A 22,615-nucleotide genomic window follows, 5' to 3' on the forward strand; every position below is an offset into this window, starting at 1 on the left:
AGCCTTCACCTAGGAGGTGAGATTGAAGCCGAGCCTTGAAGCATGAGCAGGGGACAGTACAGCAGATAAGAAGCTCATTCTGGGTGGTATGAGAGCACTGGCTTGCTGGGGGGTTGTGGGCTGGTGAGTAAGATACAGGAAGGAGAAAGTATTGCCATAGGACAGGGAGGTACAGGAAGAACCTGGTATGGCACCCAGAGGGGTGTGGACTTCTTCCAGGAGAGTTTTCAGTTGGAGACTGACAGGATCTAGTCTGTTTTAGAAACAGCAGCAGTGGTGAAGCCTAGATTGGAGGAGGAAGGAGTGTTCACCAGCCTAGAGTCCGGTGAGTTGGAAAATTACCAGCGTCTGCAATTCCTTTTCTTCTCTCTGGAAAATGTCCAGCCAGCCCCTTGGACCACCAGGCAAAGGCAGCATTGTCTTAGAGCAGAAGAAGCCTCCGCTCCTTACTCAGGGAGCCCACCAGGCATCGGTCATGGGGATTCAGACAAATCACCACTTCCTGCTCATGATGGATTCCTCCCTTGGCCATCTTAGAAAGAGCCTGAGTCACCAAGTGGGGATGGCTCAGTGAGTCTCAGTGTCCAGCCTACTCTGGCAGGGATTGACTGGTGGGTGATTGGAGGGCCTGGCTTTTGTCTGGTGCCTGTGTTTCTAGGGCAGACTGGGAGGCTGGACTCTCTACTGTGTGATGCTGGGCCTGCAGGACCACTGCAGAGTGGCAGGAACCTTGGTGAAAATGTGAAATTTCCGTTGGCCGCCTGCCACTGTTCCCGCTGCACACTGACACTCCACCCTGAGGCAGGATGCCCTGCCCTGCGGAGCCTTTGGAAGTGATGAATACATTTGTTTTTGAATTAGAACCTTTCCTGGCACAGGGGGAAATGCATCTGTGGCCCGCCTGGCCTCTCTGCTCCCCATGCCTCTGCACAGCCTGCTTTCTGGCACAATCTGGAGCCAGTGGGTAATGATTATACTGGCTTGCAGGAGCCCAAGCCTCCAAGGACAGGGGCGCTGAGATGAAGGGCCCTCAGAGAGCTTATCAACATCAAAGGTACCCTAATCACGCCACTCCAGGTAATCAAAGCCCAGCCTGGCCCTGCCCCTCAGTTCCCTTATTATGGCAATTTGCTGTGCTTATCTCAACCCTGTGGGTGGCAGGAGGTCAGATCACCCCCGATGCACTCCAAGGATGGAGGCTGGCACTTACCCAGGTGGGGAAGCAGCATTTATTTCACTCTTTACCTGCTTGGCAGACTTGAGCAATTGGGTGCATTTTTTAAATGCTCCAGAGGCTTCCGTGAACTCCAAACCTGAAGTGCAGCCCTGATACGAGAACTGCCCTTGGCAGGAGCAGGCTGGCCAGGAAAGAAGGGCCGGGTGAAGTAGGGGCGGGGCATCTCGGGCTGCTCCGCAGGGCAGCTGGCCCGCGCATCGTGAACGTCCTCGTGCAACACACCGGCAGACAGATACCTGCTGGGCACCTATTTGTGCCAGGCGCTGTGCTTACTGTGTGAGCAAGAAACTGTCGTTTTCATTCAAGCTGCACTGTCTGGCAACAACCAGGAATTCCTTTGGATAGCCAATTCTCTTTGGTTGATACGTTTTGGCTAATTTCTTAGGAGGGAGAAATTAAGGTATTGAAAATCATTTTGCTCTTCGTTGTTCCAGGCTGGTAAGATATGTTATCCTTGGATAAAAAACAAAACCCAAAAGTCTACCCTTAGTTTTCTAAGTCATGGTTGTTCTGTTTAAGCATTACTTAAAAAGGACCTGAGGACTACGGATTTGCTGACTCAACAAACAGTCTAACATTGCAGTTAGGAACATTCGGTCTGAAGACACACCCACTAGGTCAGACCCTCCCAAAGCTGTGTGACCCTGGGCAAGTTACTCATCTTCTTAAGCTCAGTTTCTTCACCTGTAAAGGGGAGACATGAGTATTATCTACCTCCTAAGGCCGTAGTGAGGATTAAAAGGAAACCCAGGTAAAGGTACTGAATAAATATTCAGTAATATTGTTAAATGCCTATGCTGTGGCAGGAGTAGATAGTGAAATATGGCCCCTGTCTACAGGAGTTCCAAGGTAAGTGGGCGAAGATACTGACACATGCTCTAAGTGTGGAAATACAGGCATGTATAAAGTGCTATTGAACTTGGGAGTATTCACTGGATAATTAGGGAAGACTTCATGGAAGAGGTAACCTTTAGCTAAGCATTGAAGGATGATTAGGAGTCCACCCGGTAGACAAAGATGGGGAAGAACATTCTGGAAAGTGCCATCAGCTTGTACAAAGAGGGGAGAAAGAGCATGGTCTGATCAGAGAACCATAGGAGTTATTAAAAGATAAAATTTTTAAAAGAAGAAAATCATGACTCACATAGAATTATAAACTGAGCATCTGTCAAAGATTTTATTTAACTCATTAATTAATTGGGAAATCAGTGAGTTACAAATGGTTCAAAGGAGAATTTAAAGAACATTCACAAGTAAGTGATCAGAAATGCTGAGAAGAATTTACAAATAGATGCAAAACTGGTCAGTATCCACAGGGAAATAATCTTCTGTATCTCCAGGGACACAATTTGCTCTTCTATCGTCAGGAGTCATTGCATCACTTTCACCAGTGTACAATTTGTAGAAATAAAATATAGAAGAGTTTACAACTTACAGAAATAAAAGAGCTCAAAACCAAGGAAAGATGAAGGGAACCCAAGAGGATAGCACACTCAGTAATCTTTTTCTGGCCCATTTCAAAAATTTTCACAATTTTTTCTGACAGAGTGGGTTAAGTTTTACTGGAGAACCAGAGGGGAGGTTGGGAAGTAGATGAGAGGGAGATGGGGCCTGAAGTGTAGGCATGGACCAAATCACAAAGAGCCTAGACCATCATGCAGGGCAGTCTGAATTTTACTCTGCAGCCCACAGTGTGAAGGATGGATTGTGGTTGACTGAGGACCCCGGGGGGAGAAGTGAGGAGGTCCCGAACCACGGAGGCCAGAATGGAGATGGAAGCATGTGATTAAACTGGGGACGAAACGAAGGGACATCTGTGGGGACTCAGGTTTCAGGAGGTCAGAGGGATGTGACGAAGTAACCTGAAGGGGCTTTGAGGGCAGAGCTCCTCTGTATGTACACCCAAGGGTGATGTTTTCTCGGGAGGCCTTCATTGCATCAGTTGGAAATGTGGACGTTTGCCTCTGAACTGACTTCTCAGTTAAAGAGAAGAAGATTCCAAACAGCTTCCTTGGGGAAGAACGCACACCTTGAGTTTTCTCTTTGCATTTTCTAAATACTCTGATTCCCAAGATCTACTTAGGAAAAGACTTATAAATCAACTCCTCTCTCTAACCCATTTGGATCCCTTGATTCCGTCATGGAAGTGGATGTTCACTTTGCTGGTTTCTCTCTTCTACTTCCTACCTGCTCCTCTGGCCCTGCCCCCATCCATTCTCCATCCTTTTCTGCCCTGTCCCAGGGGAAGGTTGACTTCCCCGAACAGTATCACCTGGCTCTCTTGTCCTCTGCCTTCTGGTTGGGTTTGCTGCCTGGAGAGTGAGATGAGAGAGAAGTTGGAGTATTTATTTCTCTGTTTGCCTCCTGCTTTGGTGCACTTCTGGCACTGCTCTGTCCCTCCATGACAACAGCCATTCCTGGGCTTCACCTCTCAAACTGGCTCTCGGACACCTTCTCCTCCCTATGCCTCTCCAGGCCTAGGAGTGTGTTATGGGTTGAATTGTGCCCTTTCGTCCAGTTCCTATGTTGAAATCCCAGTATCTCAGAGTAAACTTACTTGGAATAGGGTCGTTGCAGGTATAATTAGTTAAGTTGAGATGAGGTCATACTGGAGTAGGGCAGCCCCCAAATCCAATATGGTTGACATCCTTATAAAAAGGGGAAATTTGCACACAGATGTGCACACAGGGAGAATGCCATGTGAAGATTGGAGTTATGCTGCCACAAGCCAAGGAACTACCAGAATCTAGGAGAGGGACCTGGAACAGATTCTTCCCTAGAACCTTCAAAGGGAGCATGGCCCTGCTGACACCTTGATTAAGTCTTCCGGACTCCGGAACCGTGAGCCAATAAATTGCTGTTGGTTAAGACACCCAGTCTGAGGTAAGTTGTTATGGCAGCAAAGGAATACAGGGTAGTAGCAGCTTGGAAGTAATATTGTACACAGCTACTCCTGTAAACGGCATCGTGCCAGAGGAAAAGGAAACACATGCACAACTTCCTTGGTGTTTTACATGGCGCCCAAACTCTTGAATGTTAATGCCTACCATCTGGGTGACTTGCTTGGCATTCCTCATGCCTCCATCTCCATATTGGGATAACATCCATGTAGGGGTCTTCACCTCAAACTCCAGGAAAAGCAATATTAGACCTAAAAAGACACATTTGTTTGTGTCAAGCCTTAGTGGAGCAGAGGGCTTGTTGTGTGCTGTGGAGTGCTGCGTCCCGTCGGCCACTACAAGTGGGAAACAAATATCTGTTTATCCCAACAGCCCTTTCCTCTCTTCTTCATGCGAGTCTTGGAACAAAGGTTAGCCTGTATTCTTTGGCTGGGTTTCCAGATTTCTCCTCTTACCAGCACAATGAAAAGATCTCTTCTTAGCCCAGTAGTCTTATTTATTTTCTCCAGTCAAGACAAGACACATCACCAGTTATTATCAGGGGTGATAAAGTAACACTTAAGCAAGGTCATACGGATGGCAGATGTCCATACGGTTAATTTCCTCAGACTTGAATTGCTAGCATCTCTTCCTTTAAATGTGAGAGGCACTCATGTATTTAGAAGCCTGTTTGATTTATCCCTTCTAGAACGTTCTCTCCACAGAATGTTGTGCCAAACAGGAGGATCTGTGGCGATTTGAGAATCCTCACAGCAATGCAATAATAAAGTTTGCAATAGGAAATTTCTTCCATATTGTTACTTAATCTTTTCCAGTAGTTTTCAAAGTAGTTCTAGCATAAAAACTCTCTGGCCTATCAGAGTAGTGTTGATCCTGCCCCAATTTACCAACTACCTTTTCCCTGGCCAGGCTTTCCATGATAGATAAATAGTAAACAATATATATTTTTTATTTGAATATTTTTACATTTTTTTCATGATTCTGTTTTGTGATTCTGTTTCTGTTTTGGGGAGTGTGATAAATCTGCTCTTAAAAAAGCACAGGTGATGTGTAGATTTGACAAACCTTTTTGAAGGTGGAATAATGAAAAAGGGTAGAAAAGTCTGGAGTTTGAAAATGCAAATGATTCTTTACTCAGCAAATAGATCCGGTCCTTCCCAAACAAAGATTTCAGTGCAATTCTAGTAAAAGTGGCATAGAAAGAGAAGTCAGAGCCTTCTTCCCCTTGTCCAGCCCTAATGGATCTTGTGGCCTGAACATGTGGGTCAGTTGTCATGGTTGTGGCTGAGCTGCTCTGGCTAAACCCAGCATCTCGCAGGTACGCTTACAGCTCTGCCCACCCTCTGCTGGGTGCACCATCAGGGGTCCCTCCGCAGATCCAGGAGGGAGGGAGACTGGGAAAGGACTTCCTCTTCTGTGAAGACAGAGCCTTCTCGGGAAGCTGAGGCTGGTCTCCTGGTGACTCCTGAATTAACCGAGCCTGACCCCCTAGAGAGCAGTCGGCCACACCAGGTTCTTGTAGGACTGTCACATATTCACATGGTATATTGGTCCCTAAGGCCACTGTCACAAATTACCACAAACTTGACAACAGATATTTATTCTCTCACAGTTCTAGAGGCCAGAAGTCTGAAATCCAGGTGCTGTCAGGGTTGGTTCCTTCCGGAGCTCTAAGGTAGAAACCACCCCTTGCCTCTTTCATAACTTCTGGTGTTTACTGGTAAGCCTTGGTCTTCCTTGGCCTGTAGATGCATTCCGGTTCCAATCTCTGCCTTTGCCTTCTCATGGCCTTCTCTTTTGTATGTCTGTCCAAATTTCCCTCTTCTTATAATGACAACAGTCATTGGATTAGGACCCACCCTAATCCAGTGTGACCTCACTTTAGTTTGATTACATCTGCAAAGATCCTATTTCCAGATAAGGTCGTATTCATAGGTATCAGGGTTAGGACATCAACTTACGTTTTTGGGGGACACAGTCCTACCCAGTATACACAGTAACTAGAAGCCACAGCATCTTAGAATTGAAGAATGATGCTCAGGCATTCCAGACCTGGCCAAGAGTCAAACCCTGGCTCTCCGCTTTCCCGTGTTAGGTGTTGATTGCACTCAGTCTCTGCTTCCTTATCAGCAGGCTGAGAGGATAATAGCAGTGCCCACCCTAGGCTTCTGTATGAGGATTAAGTGGGATAAGCCGTGTGAAACACAGTGCCTGGCACAGAGCAAGCCCCAATAAATGTTATGTAACCTTACATAGCCTCCATATATGTCCAGTCAGCCTCCCATAAACTAGTAAGTGCCACACAGGATGCTTGACAATAAAATATAACACCTTCATGCTGGTCTGGAAAATACAAGTAAGCTTTGGGGATCAAGAATATGTGCTTATGTATGGTTATATTTTGATTTGAAAGAATGACCTTTTTGATGGTTAAACACTGTGGTTTCTTATATAAGCTGTCAGAATAATATCCTCTGTTTGAACAAGGCCTCTCAGTTTTCCAAGTGTTTTCGTTTGATTCACCCACAAATCCTGAGACTGGCAGAGTAGGCATTGATAATCCTGTTTTATAGATAAGGAAACTGAGACAGGGTTAAGAGATTTGCTTTAGATGAGCCAGGGCAACAGAGATGGCTGGCTGCCCACCCAATTTGTACTCTCTCCTTTTCCTTGGTAACAAGACCCCTGTTTTGTTCAGATAGTGATATGGCCAGTTACAAAAGAACATTCCCAGACTTGTTTGCTAAGAGGGCTGACCAGTGACGTGTAAGCAGCAGTGGAGGGCGGGCCAGCTTCCACGACAACCCTTTAAAGGAGGCCAATGCATCTGGCAGGGGCCCTTTTGCAACCAGCCCACCACTGCCACCCAGGGAGTGTGTGTGTGTGCGTGTGTTCTTTTTCTTCTAAACCATTTGAAGTCCCTAATCAGGAATCCACATCCCAGGGCGTGGTAGGTACATTTGGAGGGTCCTGCTCAGGAGTCTCCTCTCCAAATGTGACAGAAGACCACCACCTGCATCTTGATTAGAGGATCTGTCAATTAGCACAAAGATTTTCATGGATGACATGTGCATTGGCTAGAAATACTGCAAAGGCACCTGTACCCTCACATTAACATGGTATGAGAGCGAGTCCTCCAGCTTACCGGCCCCTTGGAGAGGCGCTGGGATGGGGGCTTTCTTGAGTTTTGTGTGCTAAGGCCGACCGGAGGATTAACGCAACTGGAAGTTGAACCGATTGTGCTGTTGGAGTGCTGTCACGTCTACCTTCCTCGAGTGAACTTTCCATGCAAGATGTTGGCAGATGCTATTTCTCTGAGCATACATGAGTAGATGGTATGACATTTTTGTGCCTACTTGTTTGTGAATGTATGCATGGCAGAATTCTGAATGAGAACTGCCGTCATCTTCACACACCTCCTCAGAGGGATGTAGCTGGGGAGGGGAGCTATAGCTCTCACACACCTCTAATGGGTGGTGATTGCCATTATCCATTGAAAAAGACCCCAATGAATGTAAACGGCCAAATTGACTTAGGTCAGTTGTCAACACCTGGACAGTCAAGTTTGAACTAATGGCTGTCCCACTGGTTGTGGTTTCTTGGAGATGAGGGAGACATGGGCCCAAGCAGTGGCAGTCAGATCCTTTCTCTTGTGACTTTGGAATTAAGATGGAAAAACACTGGTCTCATAAGGAGAACTGATCAGTGGTTGCCAGGGGAAAGGAGGCGGGGGAGGGCACAAAGGGTGAAGTGGTGTACCCACAGCATGACTAAGAATAATGTACAACTGAAATTTCACAAGGTTGTAAACAATCATAATCTTAATAAAAAAAAAATACTGGTCTCAGGCTCTACTTATTGCTAAAATTGAGGGAATACAAACTCAGGCATGGTGGGGTGGCTGTGAGGATGGACAGGGAAGAAAGGAGGTCTCCAAGAGAAAGGGAGGGACACACACATGCACAGAGGCAGGGATAAGGGACCACCTGGCCCCACAGAGTGAGGACAGGAGAGAGCAAGACAGCAGGAAGCTTCCTTAGTTCCCACTGGCTTGCTAGTTCTGAGTTTCAGTTCCTTGGGAATGTCTGACTGATCTTCCTGCCCAGAGGTTCCAGGATATGCCCCTGGATCCTTATAATAAATTACTCCTTACTATTGTTTACATGAGTGCTTTCTGTTACCTTAACCAAAAGAACCCTGATGCTGCAATGTACAGTGTATTAAAACCTCCTTAAAAGGTTTGCATATCTGTAGACTCTGTTAATATCCATTCCTCCCAACGCCATTAACATACAGTTTGATAAAACACACACACACACACACACACACACACTGCACTCATATGCTGTTTTACTACCAGATTGCAACTCCTCACATATAAAGCAACTTGTTTATTTCACAGACTCCACAATACATTTGACTAGGTTTTAAGCAGGCTGAATAAACCAATGAATAGAAAAAGCACAGCTAAACTTTTCTTTAAGGTGAGTCTGTCTTTTTTTTTTATTGAAGTATAGTTGACATACGATATTGTATTGGTTTTGAATCCCCCTTCTTATAACTAAATTAAGTTCAAGGACAAGCTTGCAACACACCTCATTGCACAGCTCTTGGGCTGATTCCAGTCCTTTACCACTTGAAGCACAAGAAAAAGAGTCATGTGTTAGGAACGATTCCATTCATTTAGTCAGCTCTTCACTCCGCAGGCATTTCTTAGCCTCTCATGTGCTCTGCTCTGCGCCAGATGCAGTGAATCCAAAGGTGAGTGAGATTCAGTCCCAGCGTTAACCACACCCGTGGCGATCGCTGGAATCTAAAGGGCTCCCTTCATCTCTCAATGAGATTTTCTGGTTTCCCAATTTTCCCATGCCACTCTCATTCCACTGCTACAGATTCTGTACCTCCAGTTTCTCTTTCTTTCTAGAAGTTTTATTTTATTTTTTTGGTCTGTCTGCAATCAGGGAATGATAACTCTCTCTTACTTAGGATTCTTTCCCCAAACATGTCACCCATCAGGAAGTGGTATAATCTCCAACAGACCAGACACACTCTCACCTTGGGACCCTCACCCCGGCTGTTCCCTCTGCTGGGAAGGCTCTTGCTCTGTTGTCTTCCTGGCTCGTTCCCTCACCCGTCAAGCCTTCAACGTTGTCCTCTCCTGACCACTCTGCTCAGCACTCCTAATCCCTTCACCCTGCACGTTTTCCCCTACAGCACTTACCCGCTTCCAACGTGCAGTATAATTTACTTTTTTTTTTTAATGCTACTTGCTAGAATGTAAGCTCCCCATAGGCAGGGGCCTTTGTTTTGCTCACACTGTATCCCAAGGGCCTAGAATAGTGCCTCGCAGACAGCAGGCCCGCAATGAACATTTGAAGAGTGAATGGTGATGTGGGGCAAGTCCATCTGGGGGAGACACAAAGTCAAACAACTGGAATCTACTTGAAGCCTGGTGTTCAGATCTGAACTCACTCAGGTGATGCTAATAAAGGTGGCACTAAGATTAGAGAGCACAGAGTTTAGTTGGAGCTAATTTTGTCACAGTAAAGACTCTCCAGGTACACAAAACAGTCAGCATCCATGGGCAGAAAGCATGCATACTGGTGACATGCTTTATGAGAGAGTAAATTGAGGGAAATATTGATGGAGAGAGGTTTTGATTGTGTACTATATTAGGGTATGTACTTCATCATCTAATATTTAAGGGCCCAGCTTTCTTTCCTCTTGATGTAATTAGCTATTAGTGTTTCTGTTAAGCATTATTGCTGTTAAAAGAACAGCATTTAAAAAGAAAAGGGAAAGCTGGGCTACGATGGAGAGGACGTGGAAGATTCGGTTGTGATGAGGACATGAGATACTTAGTGAACACCTGTTCTGGGCAATGTGGCAGAGTGGAGGGTGTTGACACTGAGTTGGGAGGTCCAGGTTAAGTTTTGGGCTCTTCCTTAGAGTCCTTGGGTAAGTGATTTCATCTTGTTTGGGCTTGCCGAAATCATCTGTAAAAGAGGGGGATTGGACCAGATAAATTAAGGTCTCTTGCAGCTCCTTGGGGCTGTGATGTGGGATGTGCTGGGCAGTGTGCTGTATCCTGTGGCTGACAGAAGAATGGAGTGAATCCCAAGTCCTCATGGGGGGCAATATTCAGCAGGTGAAATATACATCAAATCTTACTTAGCTTACAAAGAGGCAAAATACTATAGGAAACCATTTCACGTTCTTGAAAGATTGTTGACTTAAAATTTGTCAGGAAGTATCAGGCCAGTTTAAGTTGGACACTGAGAAGTTCAACTTAGTAAAGAAAGACCATTTAAAATACAGGTAAACTAAGGACACAAAGAGAGACAGAATATCCGCTCCTGCAATGGACTGAATGTTTGTGTCCTCCCCAAACTCATACATCGAAATCCTAACCCCCAGTGTGATGGTGTGTGAGTGGAGCCTTCGAGAGCTAACTGGGTCATGAGAGTGGAGCCCTCATAAATAGGATTAGTGCTTATAAAAGAGGCCCATGAAAGCCCGCCCTCCCTCTCCTTTCCTCCACGTCTTCCTCCAGGACACAACAAGAAGTCTGCAACCTGGAGAGAGTCCTCACCAGAACCAGACCATGCCGGCACCCTGATCTCACACCTCCAGCCTCAGAACTGTGAGAAAGAAACGTCTATTGTTTATGGGCCACCTTTATTACAGCAGCCCAAAGGGACCAAGACCCCTCCTCTCAGTTATGGACCTTGGTTTTCTTTACTTCTATATTCCTAAATACAACCAAGCAGAACTCCTTTTTTTTCTGTTTGTTCCCCAAATCACCACATTTAACTTTTCAAACTAAAGAATCACCCATCTAATGAAAAATCTGGATTTCACATGGAAGGTGAAACATAATAAAGGAAGAATTAGGTCACAGAGCACCAGGCAAGTGCCCTGCCCCCCCCCCCCCAAGAGGGTCAAGGAGACCTTTTTGTAGAACTTATCTGAAAAATGGGGGTGCTGTATGCCTACCCACTTGGTTATTATTATGAATATTATCTTTAACACAATAAGCAATTTAATTTAATTCTGTGTTAATGATAATTTAACAATTTACAAAAAATTTTTAATACACAGAAGCCCTCCCCATCCTCAATTTTTACATGAGGAAATGAGGCCCAGGGAGGCGAATCAGTTAACCCAAGGTAACACATTCGGGACACGGCAGATCCAAGGTCAGAGTCTTTTCTACCTTAATAAGCCCAGGAACCCCCCGGGCCCTGTGGACTACAGGCAAGCAGAGCAAATGTGAAATCTAAATAGCGGGAAAGGGTTTTTGGTTAAACATGGCAGACTGAAGACTCTCTCCTCCCAAATGCCAACTAAAAATTCCAGTAAAGGAATAAAAAAAAGTTATAAATGCATAAAAACAGATGCCCTGGAAGGCACAGATTTTGAAATGACTTCAGTTCTGGCAGATGGAAAGCACATGGAGAGGGTGATTGTCTTAGCCTGCAGGGGGGCATCCAACGAGGAGTGAGCTGTGCCCCCTGCACCCCCCACAGAACCCTGGAAAGGTTGAGGTTCTGTGGCGCCAGGTGTGCAGGAGGCTGGGAGGAGTTGAGAAACGGAATACAGGGGATCGTTCCGAAGTCTGGGTTTAGACTCCCTGCCCACGCAACCAGACAGCACGTCCCCTCCCCTTCCTCGGCGCCTGCTCGCATAAGGCTGGAAGTTTTTCTCTAGAGGTGTTGAACCAAAAAGACTCTGAACATGGCCACAGTATGCAGCGGAGGGCAGGAGGGAGCTTGGGGCTGATACCAGGGGGAAAGCGAAAGTCAGCACTGATAATCACTGAATGGTGGCGATTCTGCACCCAGCCCCTGCCTCTGCTGGCAGCCAGGCATCATCCTCCACAGCTGGAGTGTAGGGGTTCTGCCTGGGGGAACTGAGTGGCTGCAGAGAACAGACCTGAGGAGAATGCCATTTGGGGTCCCACCCTGAAAAGCCTGGCTCACCACTCGGTCTCCATCAATGAAATTCACCAGCTGACAAGCCCTGACCACCCGCCTCAAAGCAAACCTGCAAATCAGATTTTTGGATCTTCAATATGAATGGACATCCGGGATCACCTGATTCTGGAGGAAAGCCTCTGAGATGAAAGAAACCCAAATCATTCAAGCATGGGAAAAGATTTAGGAGGAAACACAAACAAAGCAGGAGAACAGAATAAAGCTTCACAAATGCACAAAAAACATAAATTTAATATTCTTAGGGAGATAAGAGGTAGGGCTGCACCCATTCATCAGAAGCAGGATGTTTTAATTCAGGAACGATCCAAGAACAAGAAAGAAGAGTTCTTAGAAATTAAAAATAGAAGACCTAAAAAAAGAAGATCTGGCAGATGAAGTGGGAACATCTTCCAGAACGATGAACAAAAAGATAGAGATGGCCAATAGGAAAGAAACGATAAAAACATCAAAGGATTGGTCCAAGAGGGCCAACATTCACCTGATAGGAATTCCAGAAAGAGAGAATAAGGAAAATGAAAGTGGAAGAATTGGCAAAGAAATGATACCAGAAAATTTCCCTGTGAATTTGAAAAGATCCACACCAGGTTACACCACTTTGAAATTTCAGAAATTGTGAATAAAGAGAAGACCCTAAACATTTCCCTAGAGGGATAGAACAGGTACTGTTCAAAGGAACAGCCGTTGGAATGGCACAGGACCTCCCGATAGCAACTCTGGATGCCAGAAGACAAAGGAAATCATATTATAGCTCACTTCTGTCCTCAGGGTAACAATATCTAATAAGTAAACACTGACTGTTGATTTAACCAAAAAATAATTTATCTGTATTGGGAAAAGAGCGGGAGGCAAACCAAGGAGGGGGATGTGAGAGTCTTATAACAGGAAGCCAAGAAATGATGTCCCAAGTGGATCCATCAATAGCTGTATAAGCTTATTATTTCGAAATCTGGAGGAAACATATAAGAAACAGCTAAGGGGGAAAGGTCAAGGGAGGAGAGCAGGAGACAGTCTTTTTCATTTATGAGACTTGAGTTTTTGGACTTTCTAATCTAACTGAATGCACTACGTGATAAAATCCATGGGAGGACCTTGAAAAAGATTCTATTTTCTTTTTTCCATTCCCTGATCTGGTTGCTTAGTCTTCTTGGAGGAGGCAGCCTGACCCTGGCTATCTCGTAAACCCTTCAATGTTAGGCGATCTGGGTTCCCCTTGCTTGAGGGTACAGGGGCTTGTCTTGGGGAACAGTGTCATTATATAATGTGGGAGAAAAAGAAATGTGCACTATGGCTTCGTGCCTGAGCTCCAACGGGCAGATAAAACACACGAACATTGTTCTTTGTTTTCTTGGGGATATTTATGTGCAGTTCTTTTCCCGCTTGGTGTTTATCTTTTGGCTGGGGTTGTGAGGAGGGGAATGGACTCAGGTGGTGAGTAATGGCTGAGTCCCATTGTTCCTCCTGGTGACCCCACCCTGAGCCTGAAACCCAGCAACAACTCCATGAGCACATATAGTGCCCAATGGTGTAAAGCCAACCTTGCCTTGGAAGTCCTACAATTTGCAAGAATTTTCTGTCTTGGCATTAACATGAATTTGGGTTTGCAAAAATCAAGGCAGGACAATTATGTCATGAAGAACCCGGAGGTTAAATGCAGTGGAAATAAATCCTTGAAAAAGTTGGGGTGAGAGGAGGAAGCTAGATCAGGCAACAGACTATTATAGTTCTCTCCACCTTTTAAAAAATTCTAAGCTCTGAGAGTCCCCTGATTTAGATTTTAATAGACGCCTTTAGAAGTGCTGTAGCTCAGGGAAAAGGAAGAATTAGAATACACGCTGTAGATCCTTATCTCTTTGGAGTTTGTGCTCTCACACCTAGGGCTGTCTCCCTCCTACAAATCACAAATTCCAGGAGTGCTTTACAAAAGCGGCCGCTTCCTTGGACCATTTCTTTGGTGGGAAGGGCTGTACGGGCAGCAGTGAGCGCCACTTGCGGGAGGAGAGGAGAACGCTGCCAGCAGTTGCTGCCAAAGATCAGTGACCCTTAGGAGTCAGCAGTGAGTCTGCAGACCTGTCGGCAGCGGGAGGGACCCTGGGCCAGGACGCAGTGCTTCCTTCCCCACGGGGCTTCTTGCTTCTCCCTTCAGGGCTTGAGGCCCATTTTCACCTCACCAGGCGAAGGAGCCCACACAAGTTAATGCCCCAGACTGCACCACCCGGAAATGGTCGGTCTCCACTCTACCAGCTCCCTTTTCCAGTCTCTCAATCTCTCTCTCTCTTTTCCCTCCTTTTCTTATAGGATTTGATAAATTTTTCAGCTAAGTGTTGAATCCTTTGGGCAAAATAGATGTGTGAGCTCCTATGGGTTTGTAGGGACTCAGGGAGAGGAGGAATTTATATTTCCTAAATTTGTCTTATTTAGAATCCTCCTGGTGATTTAAAAGAGAAAAACAGCAGGGCTGCCCTTGGATAAGATCTCCGCTGAGTTTAATCAAGTGCCTGGCCAGGCCAGTCTAGCTCAGTCTCAAACCAGGGGTGTGGGAGCAGAACTCGCAGTGAAAGCCACATTTATCTGATTAAGAACACTCATTAACATTTGAAAAGCAAATCCTGCGCCTCTGCTCTGCTTCTACTTGTCTGATTTCAAGAAGCTTGTCCAGGCCCCGATTTTCTCTTCCAGAAGATTCCTCTCATGGCTCTGTTTCTGCACCTGCCAATAAGATCAATCACTCTCATCTCTTGACAACCGACTGTCCAGAAGAGTCCAGAAGATGCTGGTGTTTTTGCAGTGTTTACCACAAACAGAAGGCCAATGCTTTCAGCAGCTGCCCAGCCAGGAGGGGGTTTTGGAGTAAGTTTCTACATCCACCCTGAATTGCCGACCACCTTCCCTCACTGGGGCTTTCCAGCCTTCTAGGTAGGAGCCTCAGCTTCTGCTGTCAGGGAGCCCACTTTACTGGCCTCTCTCACATAGTAAGTTTGCTTCCTTAAGGAAAAAGGGAAAGCGATGTACCACTTTCTTACCTGAGGGGAAAAGAAACATTCAGGTTGCAGTTTGGGTAAAATGGTTTGGTATTTAAAAGAAATCTTACACAGTTTGATGTTGCATTTCTACGGTATTGCCCACAGAATGGAAAAATTTCATTGTTCTCTACTTTGTGCAAAGAAACCAAGAACAAGGGAAATTCAATTCCATTTGGTTCATATGACAGTGTTTCTTAAACGTAATTGCCATCAGGATAACCCGAGGAACTGAAATGAGGTGGATTCCCAGGTGCCCAGGCATCCTGACTCAATGAGACCACATTTTGAGAAACCCTGACTCTTAGACTTGTGGCTTGAAGCATCACAAAATTGGACAGGGCCTTAAAGCTCCTATGTTCCAATCTCTCACTTGACAGAGGGAAGACTGACTGAGAGACTGAAGAGATCCTCCCAGGCTCCTACAACTCACATGGTTCATATGTCAGAGGCAAAATCAGGCCCAGATCTTGGTCCTGGGCTCTCTGAGGGCCCTGCCCTGCCCAGTAGCCCCAACTGTCCTGTGACCTCATTTCCTGCTCTCTCCCCCTCAGAGCCTCCCCAACTCCTGCTTTCTCCTTTGTCTCTTTTCTCACTCTAACCAGAATCCTTAACTTGGGTCCTTCCTTCTCTCTGATTTTATCCTACTCTTGGCCCTGGCCTCCTCACCACCCTTCTTCACATTCTACCACAAAGTCAGAGGACACTGCAGTGATGGAAATGACCTCTCTCCTCTACCTAATGAACTCCTACTCATCCTTTAAGAACTAACTCAACTTTGTTTTCTTCAAACCCTTCTGCAGCTCCAGTAAATTTAGACAATTTCCCTCATCTCTTAAAATTTTATATAAGAGTGGTGTTTGCATAGAGAGCCCCATCACATTGTGTTTAATTAAGTTTTGTTGGCTTGCCTACTTCCTCCACTAGAGGATGAGCTCTTTCAAGGCAGGCACCCCACCTGATAGATCTCTCTATCTTTGCATCCCCTCTGCCTGGTTATTCTGGTTAACTGTTGTCATCAAAAATATACCAAAACTTCATGGGTTAAAACAACAAAAATTATTTAATTTGCTCACGAAGCTATGACGTGGGCAGGGTTGAACAGGGACAGCTTGTCTCTGCTCCATGCAGTATCAGCTGAGGTGGCTCCACTAGGGTTGGAGTATCTTCTTCCAATACAGACCACTCACATGGCTGGCAAGTTGGTGCAAACTGTCAGTTCCTCTCCATGTAGGCTTCTTCACTGGGCAGCTTGGGCTTCCTCACACAGTGGTGTCTGGATTCCAAAAACAAGCATCCCAAGAGAACCTGGTGGAAGAAGCCATATTGCCTTTTATGACCTGGCCTTGGAAGTCAACTAACGTCACTTCTGCTGTGGTCACTAGTTGGGGAGGGAACATAGACCCCCACCTTTTCAAGGGAGGAGTGTCAGAAACAAACTGTGAGGAGAGCATGTGGGGTGAGAAGTATTGGAAAATGCCATTTGTCACACTAGCACAGGGCCTAGGACTCAATAGAGGATTGGTAGAAAAATGAAGAAATGTATGAGCAAATAAATGGCTAAGTAAAGCTAAAAGTCTCAAACCTTTGCAGCACCAGAAAGAGCAGTGATTCCTGAGGGGTTCTAATAGGTATTAGGTCTCTTGGACACGCTCTTTTGAGTAAATAGAATTTTCTCAATTGTTTTGGATGTGTGGAAGTTTTCATATAATTGTGAAAGAAAATGGATGCAGAGAATCTCAAGATCCAATCCTTTTTGCATTTTAAACTCTCATGCAGAGACACAGGGTGTCTAGAGTATAGGACTGGGAGGAAGACTTTTGTAAACTCTATCCCCTTTGCACAAATCATATACAAGTATATATATATATCTTTTAAGTGTTTAAATTCTAAAATTAAATTTAAAATTAAATTTATTGTAATGGGCATCATCACCAACTTACTCTCAAATGATTCAGAAAAATTTAGTATGCATATAGAGATGGAGAGAGACAGAGATGGAGAGAGAGAGAGAATGATAAAGCAAATGGGCAAAATGTTGACAATAGGTGAATCTGGGTGAAGGGTATACGCGTGTTCTTAGTATTATTATACTTAGTGCTTGCAACTTTTCTGTAAACTTGACATTTCTAAATACAAAGTTTTAAAAAAATCCCGGTGGAATGAACATGGACCGAAGCTGCCAGGCTACCAGCATAATGGGTTATCTTTTAGGAGGAAGAGTCTTGTCAGCCGTTTTCTTTGTTGCTTGCCCGGTGAAAATTTAGCTTTTCATTCACAGACCTTCTTTTAATAGTTTTCTAGGATAAATCCTTTCGTGAGTTTAATAGTAATGAAAATTAGAGAGAAAATCATAATGTAATAAGCAATTCTCTCAAAATTGGTGGCATCAAGTTTAGCACATTTAGACATAACAAAGGGAGAGTTCCATAAGCTGCGTGTGTGTTGAACATTGTCTCCCTAATATCTAAATTGAAAATTCCGTAAGAGATAAAGAGGAAAGAGAAGGGAAGGGAACTCACGTTTATTTACTTAGCACTTGGTGAGATAGACACTGTACAAGGAGTTCTAAACGCATTGTCTCGTTTACTGGCCTCGAAACCCTATCAGGCAGATTTTAGTCTCTCTCTCCTATGATTGAGGAAACTGGGACTCATGCAGTGGTGTGTCCCTTCTAATGCCCTTGGCTTCAAGTAAGAAAACTTCAACTTGACTGGCTCAAACAGCAAGGACATTTCTTATCTCACATGCTAAGAGGCTGGAAGCAAGAAGAGAGGCCTGCTTATATGCCAGGGATTCTGCTGGCCCTGACGATATGAATGAGAAAACCCAGCTCTCACTCATGGGGGAATGCACGGTACCAGTAACCCTGGAAAGGCAGAGCCACGGTCTCCCATCAGCGCGTATTCTGTCTTTATTTTAATCAGCACGTGTGATTATTATTAAGTGAACATATGGCTTACAGATAGCTATTAAATAAGTCATTGCTTTTTAGGAGAAATATTTGTGCCTCAAACTAATGATGACTTTTCTCATCAAGATTAATGTTATTTCTATGTATCTACTTATGACTTTATTGACTTACATTTTGTGTAATCTTACATCATTTTGCTTCTTGGCTTTATTTGCAAATAGGGCAATTTTCCAGGCTTAAGGATCACTTTCATGTTAGGTCAAAAACAGTTTGAGTCATTTTAACATTTTCATTATTAAAACTATAAAAACTAAGAATTACATCAATTTTCTTGTGGATAATTCTTTCCTTTGCGTGAAAACTATTATGAGTCTTATGAAAAATACATTTAGAACCAGCACTACAACACTTCATTGACATTCTTCAAAAGTTCGCATATGACATCCCATCCAAATCCTTGATTTTTTTCTCATGCTCTTCTGCAAGCTTCTCTTTATTAGACTGTGGCTTCAGTTTCTCCCTACTCCAGTTTGTGCTGTGGAAAGCAAGCTGGTCTAGTAACAAGGAGACCTCAAGACCAGTTTTAGGTTAGCTACTAATTGTTCTGCTCTCAGGCCTTGGCTTTTTAAAGTGAAGTGTTTGACCTGGGTCAGAGATGCAAAGTAGGCTTTCTCTCAAGACCTGACTCTGATTGGTAATGGCTGCCCGGATCACTGTGTAATTGATTAGCAATGACTGTCGTGGGCTGGAAGAATGGTGGCACCCCTAACATGTCCTTTCTCAGGGTAGATAATATGTGTGTGTTTTACTTGTTCTCTTTTTAAAAAACAACTTTATTGAGGTATAATTGCCATACAATAAACTACACATATTTAAAGTATAATTTTATAAGTTTTAGCATAGGTGTTGTATTAGTCAGCATTTTCCAGAGAAACAGTATCAATAATATATATATATTTTTTTTAGGAATTGGCTTTTGGAGGCTGAGAAGTCCCACCATCTGCCATCGGCAGGCTGGAGACCCAGGAAAGTCAGTGGTGTCATTCGGTCTGAAGACCTGAGAACAAAGGGAACCAAAGGTGTAAATCCCCGTCGGAGGGCGGGAGAAGATGAGATGCTCCAGCTCAGCAGTGAGGCAGAAAAAAGGGGCAAATTCCTTCTTCCTCCACCTTTTGTTCTATCCAACCCCCTATCGGACTGGATGATACCTACCCACAGCGGGGAGGGCAATCTACTTTACTCAGTCCACCAATTCAAACGCTAATCTCACCTGGAAACACCCTCACAGACACACCCAGAAATAATGTGTAATCTGGGCACCTTGTGGGCCAGTCAACTTGATACAGAAAATTAGCCATCACAAGTATATTCCTGTGAAATCATCACCTTGAACATATCCATTTCCCTCAAAAATCTCCTCATGCCCCTTTCCAATGGCTCCCTTCTGCCCATCCTTACCTCCTCTGCCCCCCAGACAACCACTGATCTACTTTTGGTCACTATAGTTAGCTTTTCCTAGAATTTTTTATAAATGGAACCATGCATTGAATCTTTTCTGTCTGGCTTCTTTCATTCAGCATAATTATTTTGAGATTCATCCATGCTGTTGCATGTATCAGTGGTTCATTCCTTTTTTATTACTGAGTAGTGTTCCATTATACGGATATACCACAATTTGTTTATTCATTCCCCTGTGGATGGACGTTTGGGGGTAATTACAAATAAAGCTGCTATGAACATTCGAGTACGTGTTTTTTTTTAGACATGCACTTTCATTTCTCATGGGTAAATACCTATGAGTAGAATGGCTGGATCATAAGGTAGATGCATGATTAACTTAAAGAAACTGTCAACCTGTTTTCCAAAAGGATTGGGCCATTTTACATTTCCACCAGTGGACAGTGGTCCGGTACACAGGAGGTCCAGTTTCCCTACATCCTCACCAATACTTGCCCAACAAGTGGTATGTTCAGTATTTTTTATTTTAGACACTCTAATAGGTATATAATGCTATCTCATTGAGATTTTAATTTGCATTTCCCTAATACCAATTATATTGAGCATCTTTTCATGTACATAAAAAAATCTTTTTTATTGTGGTAAAAAACACATGAGATCTACCCTCTTAACAAATGTTTAACTGTATAGCACAGTATTTTAACTATATGCACATTTTTCTACAGTTTTCAGGTGGTTTTCTTTCCACCTTTTTTGGCGAAGTGTTTGTTCAAATCTCTTGACCATTTTTTTTTTAAATATTTTATTTTTTTCCTTTTTCTCCCCAAAGCCCCCCGGTACATAGTTGTATATTCTTCATTGTGGGTCCTTCTAGTTGTGGCATGTGGGACGCTGCCTCAGCGTGGTTTGATGAGCAGTGCCATGTCCATGCCCGGGATTCGAACCAACGAAACACTGGGCCGCCTGCAGCGGAGCGCGCGAACTTAACCACTCGGCCACGGGGCCAGCCCCGACCATTTTTAAATGGGGTTATTTTGCTGTCATTAAGTTAAGACAGTTTTTCATATATTCTAGACACAAGTCTGTTATCAGATATGTAATTTACAAATATATCCCCCTGGTCTTCAGCTTGTCTTTTCAACTTCTTGCTTGTGTCTTTTGAAGAGAAGATAGTCTTAGTTTTAATAAAGTCTAATTTATTAAATTTTTTTTTAATTATGCTTTTGGTGTTCTGGCTGAAACATCTTTACCTAACACAAAGATTGTTTCCTATGTTTTCTTCAGAAAGTTTCACATTTAAGTTTATATCCATTTTCAGTTAAACTTTTTATGTGGTGCAAGATATGAATCAATGTTCAATTTTTTCCCCACATGGATTTCTAATTGTACCAGCATCACTTGTTGAAAAGATTATCCTTTCTCCATAGAATTGCCTTTCCACCTCTAAAACTCAATTAACCTTATATGTTTGGGTTTACTTTTGGACTCTGTATTCTGTTCCATTAATTGATTTGACACTGTCCTGATTAGTGTAGGTTTATCATAAGTTTTGAAAAGTCAGGTAGTGTAAATCCTCCAAAGTTGTTCTTTTTCAAAGTTGTTTTGACTATTCTAGGCCTTTTGAGTTTCCATATGAATTTTAGAATCAGCTTGTAATTTTTTACCAAGAAAGAAAACAGAAAAGAACACTTTGCTGATGCCTGATTGGGATTGCAGCGTTGAATCTATAGATCAATTTAGAGAAAACTGGCATTTTGTTGATAATTCTGAGACTTCCGATCCATGAACATGGTATCTCTCCATTTATTTAGGCCTTCTATAATTACTGTTAGCAATGTTTTGTATTTCTTAATGCGTAATTCTTGTATAAGTATTTATTTTTTAATGCTATTATAAATGGCACTGCTTTTAAATTTCCAATTGTTTCTCACCAGCGTATGGAAGTACAATTGATTTTTGTATATTGATTTTGTATCCTACAGTCTTGCTAAACTCACTCTTTAGTTCTAATAGCTCTGTTGTAGATTCCATAGGATTTTCCACATAGATGACCATGTCATCTGGGAATAAAGAAAGTTGCGTTTCTTCTTTTCCAATATAAATGACTTTAAATTCTTTGTCTTGCTTTATTGCACTGGCTAGAACCTCCAGTACAATGTTAAATTGAAATGGTGAGAGAAGGCATCCTTGCCTTTTTCTTGATCTTAGGGGAAAAGCATTCGGTCTTTACTATTAAGTGTAATGTTCACTGTAGGTTTGTTTCTTTGTTTTATAGAGATGCCCTTTCACTTTACTTCCTGGTTTATGAGAATATGTATCAGGAACAGATGTTGGATTTTGTCCATGTTTTTCCTCCATCTTTTGAGATGATCACATGGTTTTCCTTTCTTAGTCTATTAGTATGGTGAATTACATTGACTGATTTTTTAATGCTGAACCAGGCTTGCATTCCTAGGATAAACCCTGTTTGGTCATAACATATTATCTTTCTTATATGTTGTTGGATTCAATTTGCTAAAATTTTGTTAAGAATTCTTGCCTCGGGGCTGGCCCCGTGGCCGAGTGGTTAAGTTCGCGCGCTCCGCTGCAGGCGGCCCAGTGTTTCGTTAGTTCGAATCCTGGGCGCGGACATGGCACTGCTCATCAGACCACGCTGAGGCAGCGTCCCACATGCCACAACTAGAAGAACGCACAACAAAGAATACACAACTATGTACCGGGGGGCTTTGGGGAGAAAAAGGAAAAAATAAAATCTTTAAAAAAAAAAAAAAAGAATTCTTGCCTCTCTGTATGAAGAATATAGATCTGTAGTTTTCATTTCTTGTCATATCTTTGTCTGGGTTTTTGTATCAGACTAATGCTGGCCTCATAGAATATTGGAAAGTATTTCCTCTTTAATTTTCTGGGAGAGTTTACGTAGAATTGATATTATTTCTTCTCTAAATGTTTGGTAAAATTCCCAAGTGAAGGCATTTGAGTCTGGAGTTGTCTTTGTGGGAAAGTTTTTAACTACAAATTCAATTTCTTTAATAAGCCTATTCGGGTTATCGGTCTCTTCTTGAGTAAGCTTTGTTAGGTGAGACTAAGGCAGC

At 43.5% G+C, this 22,615-nt stretch overlaps 1 long non-coding RNA gene across 1 annotated transcript; it reads left to right on the forward strand.

The window, feature by feature from the left end:
- The first annotated feature begins 8,813 nt into the window (after window positions 1-8,813).
- Window positions 8,814-19,807, forward strand: LOC139076815 (uncharacterized). Its single transcript, XR_011528799.1, has 3 exons — window positions 8,814-8,898; window positions 14,811-14,981; window positions 19,032-19,807. It is a non-coding gene; the product is annotated as an uncharacterized lncRNA (long non-coding RNA).
- Window positions 19,808-22,615: the final 2,808 nt, after the last annotated feature.

Source organism: Equus przewalskii, chromosome 17, assembly GCF_037783145.1.
Source record: "Equus przewalskii isolate Varuska chromosome 17, EquPr2, whole genome shotgun sequence".
Classification (NCBI taxonomy): domain Eukaryota; kingdom Metazoa; phylum Chordata; class Mammalia; order Perissodactyla; family Equidae; genus Equus; species Equus przewalskii.